The sequence below is a fragment of the Mirounga angustirostris genome, unplaced genomic scaffold (assembly GCF_029215605.1).
Source record: "Mirounga angustirostris isolate CCGP_5_RB_7025 unplaced genomic scaffold, mMirAng1.0.hap1 SCAF_4, whole genome shotgun sequence".
NCBI classification, from domain to species: domain Eukaryota; kingdom Metazoa; phylum Chordata; class Mammalia; order Carnivora; family Phocidae; genus Mirounga; species Mirounga angustirostris.
This window is the reverse complement of record NW_026991712.1, coordinates 8,032,080-8,044,533: the sequence shown is the minus strand read 5'-3', so window position 1 is coordinate 8,044,533 and position 12,454 is coordinate 8,032,080. Positions and strand designations below refer to the sequence as shown.

Genomic DNA, 12,454 nt, shown 5'->3' with positions numbered 1-12,454 from the left:
CCTGCACACTGCCCCTCTCTGGCCTCAGCTCCCCCAGCTCTGTTCCTGGGCACCTGCCACACCTACGCTCTCCTCAGTCCTGAAACACTGTGTCCCGCAGTAACCCACAGTGGGGCTGATCCCTCCACCTTGGGGCGGGGGCAGCAGAGCGGCACTGACACTGGAGCTGAGAGTGAATCGTCACTCGGCAGTCAACTGTGTCTGTTTCTCTCCCAGTCTCCTACTTCACATCTGAGGCCATTTACAGAAAGAAGACAAGGCTCTCTCGATCTAGGTTGTTGGATCAACTTAGAATATCATTTTAAATGTCACAGTCTACTTTTAAAGTTTCCCTTAATTCATTTTTACTCTGCTTATAATTTTGAATCTTTGCCCAAACAACTTTAGGGGATGCAAAGAACATTTCCTATATTTTATGCCTTCTGAAGGCCTTCTGTTTGTTTTGTTCTGTGATCATGCACAGACAGGTCATTCAAATCCTCTTGGGGTATTTCCTCTCTTGCAACTTTGAAACATCTTCCCCACCCAAGGGGCGAACAAGTCAGCGCAACAGTTGAAACAGCTCTCAAAGTCTGGAAAAGTAAGTACCTTACACAATGTTGCATTCTGTAGCCCATATCTGTCCCTTTTCCAGAATGTGGGGAAAATCCCTGATTATAGTCCTCAACTATCTCTGGACCTTCTGATACAATAATTTTAAAGGTATATCGAGGGTGTGCTTTTCCTTTACCTGAGGAGAAGGGAGGTTGTTCATTGAATCAAGGGAAAGAACAGAAGGCAAAAAAGGGATATAAGCAGATGGTGTAAGAGCTGGGGGTGGGGGCTAGTTTCAGAAAGTTCCTGCTGCAAGTAATTATGTTTTTCCCTTTGTTACCAAGTCCTTAAGAGAGGTTACTTGGGAATATTTCATTTTGAGGCCTCAGACTATCAATGAAAGAAAGCCAGCTATTGAGCGGTTGGTATGTGGTCTCTCCTGTGGAGTTCCTCTTAAATCCATTATCTTTTGACATATTGAAGTCCCCCGCAATGAGCACTGAGTTCTACATCACCTGTAGGGAAACGCCGCATTTTACCAAGAAAGGGGAACTAAGATTGTGGTGGCGGGACACTCAGGAAGCAGGGGCTCAGCCTGGTGGGGGCTTTGGTTTTAACGCACGTGAGCCCAGGATACACAGAAAAAGAGGCCACGACAGCTCATCAAAATCATGTGCTTACGATTTCTCCTGTTCTCAGCGAAGCGGAATCGGAGAAGGATTTGCATTGATCTTACATCACAATTTGACAACACAAGAAGCATCCTTAGGACAGTTTTGGCAAGGGACTCGAGGGAAATGTTAACCACTTGCTTCTGCTTGAAATGATCACTGGTCTAATGACCACTAGTCAGGGGTCTAATGGACCAGAGGTTTGACGAGCTTCTGCCTCCTTCTGTAACTTATGGAGCACTCCCTTGTAACATTCAAAAAGAAAAACAATAAATGAATAACTACCTATTTGCTTACAAACGTAAGGACAGGAATAGTAAACTCAGCAACGAGACCTCAGTAAAACCCCTCATGTTGAGAAGGACTCGCCTCCCAGAGACCATGGAAGATAATCAGGGTGGAAGGAAATGGGCTCAATGAGCATACAAGGTTCCCCTGTAATGCCACCAAGGGAGGGTCTCCAAGCCATATAACAGTGCCTACAAAGGTGAGAGAAGAGGCCATCACTCACAGTGTGTGAGACAAAGATGGTACCATCACTCCTTGCTAAACACAAAGAGCTGTACTTGCAAATCACAGTCTCTCCAAACAAAGCAATGAGCTCAGTTTTGCAGAGTCTGGTGAAAGATGGATTTTGGGGACCAGGGGATGTTCCAAAAGAGGAATGTTTAGGGAATGGTGGCTTTCAGAACCGAATCAGTGGAGTGTGTGTTGCTAATGGATTTCCAGGACTGCAGGTACCCAAAGGAGGCCATCCCTGACAATGGGAACACTCAACGAAACACCTCCCGTGACCAAAACAATCTTGAAAAAGAACAAAGTTGGCGAACTTTCACTTCTCACTTTTAAAACTTATTGTAAAGCTAGTTATGAAGATGCTGTGATGCTGGCATAAGGATAGATCAATGGAACAGAATTCAGAGTCCAGAAATAAATCTTTACATTCATAGTCTATTGAATTTGAAAAAGGTACCCAGGAAATTCATGGGGGGGAAAGACTACTTGCTTGACAAACAGTGCTGGAACAACCCCATAACCGGTGCATAAAAATGTACATAGTCCTTCACCTCACACCATACACAAGTATTAACTCAAAATGGATCACAGACTTAAATGCCATAAATATATATATTTTTAAATAAGGGACAATCCTGGGCACCTGAATGGCTGAGACAGTTAAATGTCTGCCTTAAGCTCAGGTCATGATCTCAGGGTCTGGAATCGAGTCCCACATCAGGCTCCCTGCTCAATGGGGAGTCTGCTTCTCCCTCTGCCCCTCCCCCCCTTCTTGTGTGCGCTCTCTCTCTCTCTCAAATAAATAAAATCTTTAAAAAAATAATAAAGGATGATACTTGAGAATCAAGCTCCGCAAAGTCTTCTTAGACACACCACCATGGCCCATAAAAATATATATATATATATACGTGGGATGTCATTAAAACTCAAATTTTCCAGAGGTTAAAAGACATTCTTAAGAGAATGAAAATAAAGCAGCAGACCAGGAGTAAATATTTTCAAAATTCAAATCCAAGAAAGGACCTACAGACAGAATTTATAAAGAATACATATGACTCAGTAATAAGAAGATAACAAACCAATCACAAAAATGGGCAAAAGATATGAACAGACATTTCACCTATTAAGATTTACAGATGACTAGTACACATATGAGAAAGGTTCAATGTCATTAGTCATCAGGGAAATGCAAACCAAAACTATGGTAAGATGACATTCACACACACTTGAATGAGTATAATAATAAAGGTAGACACGAGCACATGCTGATGGGATGTGAAGAGACAGGAAACCTCACACATTGCCAGTCACAGTGGACAGTGGTGCTACCACTTTGAAAAATATTTGGGGAGTTTCTCAAAAAGAAAAACAAACTATCATAAAAGCCAGTAATTCCAAGCCCAGGTGTTTCAAGAGAAACGACAACAATGAACTGTACATGAATGTTCATAGCAGCATTATTCATAATAGCAAAAAGCTGGAAACAGTCCACAAGTCCATCAACAGGTAAGTGGATAATTAAATGTGGTATGTCCATTCAACAGAATATTATTCAGCCACAAAAAAAAAAAATGAAGTACTGACACATACAAGAACATGGATGAACCTCAAAAACACGATACTAGGAAAAAACCCCACTAGGCTAAGTGAAGGAAGATGTATGCATAAGGCCCCATATTGTGCAATCCTGTGCATTAAATTTCAGAATAGACTTCTTCAGAGACAGAGTAGGCTAGTGGCTTCTTACAGCTGGGAGAGGCAACAGGAATGGGCAATCTTATCAGGGGGATTAATGTTCTGAAACTGATTTATGGTGATGGTTGTACCACTCAGTAAACTTCCTGAAAATACCTGAAGAGTACACCTGAAATGTGTGAATTTTATTTTATATAACATATAACTCAAAAAAGTTGTCAAGAGAACAATAAAACCAAAAATAGACTACAGTAAAATATCAAGGTATCAACAACACAGAAAATGAACAGCTGAGTGTCTGTAACATGAAGCCCAACTTTCTCCGTGTCCGGAATGTGGCATGACTTCTTAATCTGAAAAATAAATAAAGACTTCCACCACCTTAGACATGACATACTCCTGGGACGTGTGTGTCGTTATGACCGCAAGATGTGCAGGACAATGCTTCCTATTTTAAGACCCCCTGGCCATCTATGCCAGCAACTACACACCAGGTTTCCTCATCATCCACAACACCTGGTCCAGAGCCAGGCTCAGAAAAGACACTTCTTCGCTCCATTCAATGCCTTCTGTCTGCCTGAGTGCGGTGAGGGTTTCCGTAAGTATTTTTGGTCATTCCACCTTTTCCAGCAACCTTTGCAAAACTTCTAATTAGAAAATCATACTGTAATAATGAGTAATACTAGTGCTTTGAGATGCAAGTACAAAACCAAGGGCTGAACAGACTCATGAGTTCAGGGATTCCTGCTGCATCCCTTCCTAGTGGTGTCTGGGTTTCGATTCTTACTTCAGCAGAGGCACACTTCATTTCATCCGGTGAAATGTTCATGACTCAAAGTAGCAAATCCAGAATTTTAATGAGTAATAATATCCTTTATACACATTTTATTAATTCTCTAAACATCTAATGGAAGAAAAGAAAACATTATTGCCATATTATTGGCATTTTCCTGAGGAGGAAATGGGACACCGAGAAGAGATACAACATACATGCAATGTGCATGTAACAGAGCTGGGGCATGAATTTACTTCTCTTACATGTTAAAGTCAAGTGATAAAAAAAAAAAATACAGTCATATCTGATTTATGTCAATTTTGGACATTCATTGACCTCTCGGATGTAGTGCATCCGAAACCAAATTCCTGATCTTCACCACCAGGGCCTGCCTGCTCCTCTTATAGTCTTGCCCACCCCTGTGAAGGGTAACTGTCCCTCCAGCTGTTTAAGATAAAAAGGTTTTGGCCTCTCTTGACACTTCTCTTTCCTTCCCCACATCCACAATGTCAGCAAGTGCTGTTGTCTCTCTCAGCATCCATGCAGAGATCCACCACATCCCAAAAGTTACATCAACAGCCAGCCACCACCTTGGATAATTGCAAATGTCCCCCAGTGCATCTCCCTGCTTCCACCCTTGATACCCTAAAATCCACTGTTGACTCAGAAGCCAGAGTGAGTTAGAAGGAAGTCAAATCACCTTATTATTCCTCTGTTCAAGACCTGCCAGTGGCTTCTCATCTCAATCCAAGTCTTTACTGTGTCCTACAAGGAGGCCCCACTTTTAGGACCTCTCCACTCACCTCTACCTCTGCTCCTTCTACTCTCTCCCCACTCACCCTTCCCTACCTTCTTGCTATTTGCCAAACACGCTACTCATGCTTCTGCTTCACCTTTGCAGGTGTACAGATAGAGCTCCTCCCTTCTCCCTTCATCCATCTGAATGTAACCTTCTTGGCGAGTCTTACTGCACACACATACCCCGCCCTGCCTGATGGGACTGCAAAACAAGACATTCTTCTTGCAGTGTGACCTTCTAGCTCCTCTCACCAAAAAGGCAGGCTGGCCTCCACCATTTCCCTAGGAAAGAAAATGCTGGCCTCTGCGAAAGCCATACTTCTCTCTACCTTATACTGCCTTAGTCTGGTGGAAAGGGAGCTGAGAGAAAAATTAATGATACAAACGTGGGAAGGCAAGAACAAGCTCACCTGGGCTTTCAGGTGCAGAACCCAGACCTGGGCCTGGGTCTTTGGCCTCTTAATTCATTTCTCTTTCCAGAACAACATGATGCCTCTCAGACAATTATTAACTGGCCCTAACCTTGAACTTTCACAAAACACTTGAATCACTTTCTGCCAAAACAATATTTCCAAACTTATCCCTTCGATATCCCCAGAAGTGGAGCAAGTTAACCGGGCCATTAGCAGTCCAAAGGCAATCACAGAACCCAAGGTAAAAATAGCCACATGGGGTTGGTGCACACGGAATTTTAAGTAACAGAGTTTCAGCACAGAATTTTAAGTAATAGAGTTTCAGCACTGAAGACATTACACTTCATGACAGAAACACTCCAGTCATTTCTCCAATGTGTTTTATAAATAATCCAGGGCTCTTAGAGGGTCAGCTCCATCAGGTTCCCACCTTCTTATCAAGAGCTTCTTGAATCTTAACAGTGCCGGTCATGACGAGTCCCCAGTTAAATCCTGACCCACTTTAGGCAATTCTAAACCAAAATTCCACATCATAGCATCAAATCACTTACTGATCATTTGTAACTAATACATGATGAATGTTATAATTGGGACATGATGGGATTCCATGGGAACATATAGCAGGTCCTAACCTGCTGTGGTCTAAATATAAATTTAGGGACCTTCCTATGTATCTGTGGCAAAGTCATGGGATTAACTGATTTTAACCAGAGGAAATATAAAGAATAAAAAGAGGACCAAGAAGAGAACTTCCAGTAGTGGCAGCCAGCAAGGGAGACAGAGATGGAGCCAAAAGAGGGAGAAAAGACCAGTTGAAGAATGTCATGGTAGCCAAATCAGGGTATAAATTTTAAAGGCAGTAGATGGCAAATCCAGACAACGGCAAGCTAGCTCATTGTAGCTCAACACTTCCTGCCAAGAATAAAACAAAATCGGGATAAAATGTACTTCTTTAAAATAACTATTTAAAGTCATTGCAAAACTACTTAGTGAGAGCATAGCGACCAAAACTCCAAGAAGAAGGAAAGCTCAGAAATGTGAGCCCAAAATAAATGCTACTTTTTAAACTTCATTTCATTTGCTGATTCAAACACAGAGCTTCCAAGAAGCTTGTGATGCTGGGGGAACAAAAACTAGAGTTCAGGGCTAATGAAGGATAGGTTTCCTTGGTTAAATGCCTCAGATTTTCAGCTGCAACCCCTGAAGGACAAAACCCTAAGAGTTGGGGAACATGGGAAATAGACCATCTCTCACAAATGCTGAAACCATCTTTGATAAACTGGGTTATCCAATAGAACTTTCCAGTGATGGAAATGTCCTCTATCTGTGCTGTTCAGTATGGTAGCCATGAGATAACTGTGGCTAGTGAGCCCTTGAAATGTGGTTAGTGTAACTGAGGAACAGTATTTCTAATTTTAGTTAATTTTAGTTACTTTAAAGTTAACTTTAAGTAACCATATCAGGATTGTCCCAGCTGAACTGAGTGACCTCACCCAAGATGTGGCCTGCTCCCCAGGGTGACACACATCAGTGAATAGTCCACACTATGGTATAAAGCCAAGTATCTCGCCACAATTCAGGACAACTTGAAAAAGCCATTTAAGGCTCAGAGCTCTCTGTGGGGTTAACAAAGGGTCCACTGGGACCGCTTCACAGCTCAGATTCTCTCTCTGACAATCCCTTTCCTTTCCTTCCTTTCCCTTCCCAAGAGCACTCCTTCATAAAAAATCCTGCATGCTGAGGCACCTGGGTGACTCAGTCACTTGATCATCTGACTGTTGATTTCAGCTCAGATCATGATCTCAGGATTGTAAGATGAAGACCTGTGTCAGACTCTGTGCTGGGCATGGAGCCAGCCTAAGATTCTCTTTCTTGAAAAAAGTTAAGATGGTGGAGAAGTAGGGGGACCCTGAGTTTGTCTTGTCCCTTGAATACAAATAGATAGTTATAAAATCATTCTGGATACCTGAGAAATCACAGATCAGAGAAAATAAATGCTGCAAGTCTATAAGTAGAAAAGCAACCACTGTTTGGAAGTTTCTTTTAACATGCAGACCAAAACATACGCACGATCTAGTTGTTTTGGGTTTGTTTGTTTTTTTCTGTTGTTTTTGTTGTTGTTGCTTTTTCTCTTTCTTTCCTTCCTCTTCTAGACAAAATGACAAGACAGAGAAATTCACCCCAAAAGAAAGAACAGGAGGTACTACTCACAGCCAGGGATTTAATCAGTATGGATATAAGTAAGATGTCTGAACTAGAATTAAAAACCATGATTATAAAGATACTAGCTGGGCTTGAAAAAAGCATAGAAGACAATAGAGAATCCTTTACTGTAGAGATAAAAGAACTAAAATCTAGCCAGGCCAAAATTAAAAATGCTATCACCAAAATGCAGTCCCAAATGGAGGTCATAAAAACAAGTATGAATGATTCATAAGACCAAATCAGTGATAAAGAAGATAAAATGATGAAAAACAAGGAAGCTGAAAAGAAGAGGGGAAAGACAACTATTGGATCATGAAGGGAGACTTCTACAACTCAGAAATTCTATAAAGTGAAATTATATCTGTATTACAGGAGTCACAGAAGATGAGGAGTGGAAAAAAGGGGCAGAAGGTTGACTTGAACAAATTATAGCTGAGAACTTCCCTAATCTGGGGAAGGAAACTGGCATTCAAGACCGGGAAGTACAGAGAAACTCAAAATCAACAAAAATAGGTCAATACTTGACATATTACAGTGAAGCTTGCAAATTACAAAGATAAAGAGAAAAACCCTGAAAGCAGCTCAGGACAAGAGGTCCTAAACCTACAAGGGTAGACACATAAGGCTGGCAGCAGACCTGTCCACAGAGAGCTGGCAGGCCAGAGAGGACTGGCAGGATATATTCAACATGCTAAAAGGGAAAAATATGCAGCCAAGAGTACTTTACCCAGCAAGGCTCTCATTCAGAATAGAAGGAGATAAAGAGTTTCAGGACAAACAAAAACTAAAGGAATTCCCAACACTAAACCAGCCCTGCAAGAAATATTAAAGGGGATCCTTTGAGCGGAGAGAGAGCCCAAAAGTAACAAAGACTAGAAAAGAACAGAGACAATCTACAGGAACAGCGATTCTACAGGTAATATAATGGAACTAAATTTATATCTTTCAAAAATTACTCTGAATGTAAATGGATTAAATGCTCCAATCAAAAGACACAGGGTATCAGAATGGATAAAAAAAAAAAAAAAAAAAAAAACACAAAACAAGACCCATTGATATGCTTACAAAAGACTCATTTTAGACACAAAGACACCTCCAGATTGAAAGTGAGGGGATGGAGGGATGCCTGGGTGGCTCAGTCAGTTAAGTGACCAGCTCTTGATTTTGGCTCAGGTCATGATTTCAGGGTCCTGGGTTTGAGCCATGCATGGGGCTCTGTGCTCAGCGGGGAGTCTATTTCAGGATTCTTTCTCCCTCTGCCCCTCCCCACTCTAAAATAAATAAACAAATCTTTTACAAAAAAAGAAAGTGAGGGGGTGGAGAACCATCTATCATGCTAATGGACATCAAAATAAAGCTGGAGTAGCCACCCTTATATTAGTCAAACTAGATTTTAAACCAAAGACTGTAATAAGAGAGGAAGAAGGACACCATATCATAATAAAGGGCTCTTCTTCCAACAAGAAGATCTAACAATTTTAAGTATGCCCCTAACTTGGGAGCAGCCAAATATATAAACCAATTGATAACAAAATTAAAGATACCCATTGATAATAATACAATAATAGTAGGGAACTTTAACACCCCATTCACAGCAATGGACAGATCATCTAAGCAGAGGATCCAACAAGGAAACCAGGGCTTTGAAGGACACACTGGACCAGATGGACTTCACAGATATATTCAGAGCATTCCATCCTAAAGCAACAGAATACACATTCTTCTCAAGTGCACATGAAATATTCTCTAGAATAGATCACATACAAGGTCACAAATCAGGCCTTGACCAGTACAGAAAGACTGAGATCATACCATGCATATTTTCAGATCACAATGCTATGAAACTTGAAATCAACCACAAGAAGAAATCTGGAAGGACCACAAATACATGGAGGTTAAAGAACATCCTTCTAAAGAATGAATGAGTTAACCAGGAAATTAAAGAAGAAATAAAAAAAATACACAGAAGCAAATAAAAATGAAAACACAACAGTCCAAAACCTTTGGGACACAGCAAAAGTGGTCATAAGAGGGAAGTATATAGCAGAACAGGCCTTTCTTGAGAAGCAAGAAAAAATCTCAAATACACAAGCTAAACTTACACCTAAAGGAGCTAGAAAAAGAACAGCAAATAAAGCCTAAATCCAGCAGGAGAAGAGAAATAATAAAGATTAGAGCAGAAATCAATGATATAGAAATTAAAAAAAAAAAACCAAGATCAATGAAACTAGAAGATGGTTCTTTGAAAGAATTAATAATAAATAAAGATAAACCCCTAGCCAGACTTCTCAAAAAGAGAAAGGGCCCCAAAAAATAAAAGCATGAATGAAAGAGGAGATCACAACCAACACCAAAGAAATAGAAACAATTATAAGAGAATATTATGAACAATTATATGCCAACAAATTAGGCAATGTGAAGAAATGGATAAATTCCTAGAAACATATAAACTACCAAAACTGAAACAGGAAGAAAAAGAAAAGCTGAACAGACACATAACCAGCAAAGAAATTGAATCAGTAATAAAAAATCTCTCAAGAAACAGAAGTCCAGCCTTCCCAGGGGAATTCTACCAAATATTTAAAGAAGAATTAATACCTATTCTTCTGAAGCTGTTTCAAACAATAGAAATGAGAGGAAAACTTCCAAATTCATTCTATGAGGCCAGCATGATCTTGATCCCAAAACCAAAGACCCCACTAAAAAGGAGAATTACAGAACAATATCCCTGATGAACATGGATACCAAAATGACCACCAAGATACTAGCTAATAGGATCCAATAGTACATTAAAATAATTATTCACCATGACCAAGTGGGATATACTCTTGGGCTGCAAGGTTGGATCAACATCCACAAATCAATCAATGTGATACACCACATGAATAAAAGAAAGGACAAGAACTATATGATCCTCTCAATAGATGCAGAAAAAACATTCAACAAAATACAGCATCTTTTTTTGATAAAAACCCTCCACCATGTAAGGATAGACAGAACCTACCTCAACATCATAAAAGCCATATACAAGAGACCCATAGTGAATATCATCCTCAAGGGGGAAAAACTCAGAGCTTGGGTACTTGGGCAAAGAAGAAGTCAAACTTTCATTCCTCACAGATGACATGATACTCTATGTATAAAACCCAAAAGTCTCCACCAAAAAATTGCTAGAACTGATGCAGGAATTCAGCAAAGTCATAGGACATAAAATCAATGCACAGAAGTCCATTGCATTTTTATACACTAACAATGAACAGAAGGAAGAAATCAAGGAATCAACCCCATTTACAATTGCACCAAAAACTATGAGATACTTAGGAATAAAGAGGTAAAGGATCTGTACTTTGAAAACTATAGAACACTTATGAAAGAAATTGAGGAAGACACAAAGAAATGGAAAAACATTCCATGCTCATGTATTGGAAGAACAAAGATTGTTAAAATGTCTATGCTACCAAAGCAATCTACACATTCAGGGCAATCCCTATAAAATACCATCAGCATTTTTCACAGAGCTGGAACAAACAATCCTCAAATTTGTATGGAACCAGAAAAGACCCCAAATAGCCAAAATAATGTTGAAAAAGAAAACCGAAGCCGGCGGCATCAATATTCCAGACTTCAAGCTCTATTACAAAGCTATAGCAATCAAGACAGTATGATTCAGACACAAAAACAGACACATAGATCAATGGAACAGAATAGAGAACCCATAAATGGACCCTCACCTCCATGGTCAACTAATCTTCAACAAAGCAGGGAAGAATATCCAATGGAAAAAAGACAATCTCTTCAACAAATGGTGCTGGGAAAATTGGACAGCCACATGCATAAGAATGAAACTGGACCACTTTCTTACACCATACACAAAAATAAACTCAAAATGGATGAAAGAGCTAAATAGGTGACAGGAATCCATCAAAATCCTAGAGGAGAACACAGGCAGCAACCTCTGTGACCTCAGCCGCAGCAACCTCTTGCTAGACACATCTCCAAAGGCAAGGGAAGCAAAGGCAAAAATGAACTATTGGGACTTCATCAGGATAAAAAGCTTCTGCACAGCAAAGGAAACAGTTGACAAAACCAAAAGACAACCAACAGAATGGGAGAAGATATTTGCACATGACATATCAGATAAAGGGCTAGTATCCAAAATGTATAGAACTTATCAAACTCAACACCCAAAAAACAAAAAAATCCAGTCAAGAAATGGGCCCAGAAGACAAGAACAGACATTTCTCCAAAGAAGACATCCAAATGGCCAACAGACACATGAAAAAATGCTACATCTGCCTTCGGCTCAGGTCATGGTCTCAGGGTCCTGGGATCGAGCCCTCCATCGGGCTCTGCGCTCAGTGGGGAGTCGGCTTCAGGAGTCTCTCTCCCTCTGCCCCTCCCTCAAATAAATAAATAAATCTTAAAAAAAAAAAAAAAAATGGGTCCTAGAGCGGGAAAAGACAGCTCACACTGAGTGAGACAGAAATGCCGCACTGCTCTGGTGGACAGTGGAAGAAGGGATTAAAGAGCTCAAGACATAGAAACCTTCAAACACACTATGTAACACCCACTGTGGGAAACATAAAGGATTGCCGGTAGATTCAAAACACCCCCCTGCCTTTCCTCCAAACGATTTTCATGAATTATGCCCAGAACAGGCCAGCTGTAATGTGCCCGACTCTGGCTGAGCACCAGACGTGCCGGGAGAAACCACAGCAGCTGGAAGACAAGCAGTCCAGCCCCGGGGACAGGCCCATTTCTGCCTCAGGCCCCCATTCAATGCTTGCTTCTCGCTCCCCAAAGCGCTCTGCCTGAATTCTCCAGGGTCCCACCAAATGGATTTGAGG

General features: G+C 40.7%; 1 long non-coding RNA gene across 1 annotated transcript in view; it reads right to left on the bottom strand.

Moving 5' to 3' along the window:
- LOC135363955 (uncharacterized) overlaps nt 1–12,454 on the bottom strand; it is a 158,434-nt gene that overhangs the window by 124,066 nt on the left and 21,914 nt on the right. The gene's annotated exons all lie outside the window — the stretch shown is intronic.